The sequence below is a fragment of the Schistocerca piceifrons genome, chromosome 3, assembly GCF_021461385.2.
Source record: "Schistocerca piceifrons isolate TAMUIC-IGC-003096 chromosome 3, iqSchPice1.1, whole genome shotgun sequence".
NCBI lineage: Eukaryota > Metazoa > Arthropoda > Insecta > Orthoptera > Acrididae > Schistocerca > Schistocerca piceifrons.
The window spans coordinates 701,570,860-701,571,844 of NC_060140.1; positions in this window are offsets into that span (position 1 = coordinate 701,570,860).

The window sequence follows — 985 nt, forward strand, 5'->3', positions numbered from 1 at the left end:
TGCAAAACTAAAGGGTGCGACCTTCCTTGGAGGTGAGGCCGCCGAAGAGAAAAATCCTCCGCCGTCGATCACTACAAAAATGATAGGAAACTACGTCGATATCCTCATGGATGGCCGACCAGCCCAAGCTCTTGTGGACACTGGAGCACCATATTTAGTCATTTCTGAGAAGTACCATCGCCAATTGCATAAAACGTATTTGTCGAGAGCAAAACATCTTTGCTGAAGGTGGCTAATGGAAAATACATGTATGTAAAGCCTACAGGAAGATGTGTCATTCGTATGGGTATAAGTGGCCATACACAGCCCTTAAAATCCATGGTCTTACAAGAGTGTAGCCATGGCGTCATTCTCGGATGGGACCTTTTAAAAGCTTCTCAGGCAGTTATAGATTGTGGTCGCTCGAAGATTATTCTAGACGTGATGAGATACTGTGGACAGGAAGATGCGCATCCGAATGTGTGGAGACTATGTGTGCTGGATGAAGTGATCATTCCTGCAGTCAGCGCTAGAAAGGTAACTGTCATGTGTAATGCCATGCATCAGCCCATGGATCTTGTATTAATAACTTAGACATCCCAGCCTCTGTCGTCTCGTTTAAGAACGGATTCGGTGAATTGTGGATAGTTAACTGTCGCCAAGAACCACAGATCCTTCCAAGATGCATGTGCGTAGCAAACGCTGAGCCGTTAATTGCCGAACAGCTGAGCGTCATAGAAGCCTCCCATGCCGAGCCTGTGGGCGAAATTAGCGCTACCACTACGAGACAAGATCTTCTAGCTCGACTATCACTAGATCTCACTAAGGAATAACAGAAGAAGCTACTTGCCATTCTTCAAGAGTTCTCTGAATGCTTCAATCCACAAGTGAAGATCAAATTAGACAAATCGACGGTGAAACACCAGATTAGCACTGGAGACAATCAACCAATAAGCCAGAGAGCATATCATGTGTCATTAACGGAACGTCAAATAATTCGCGACGA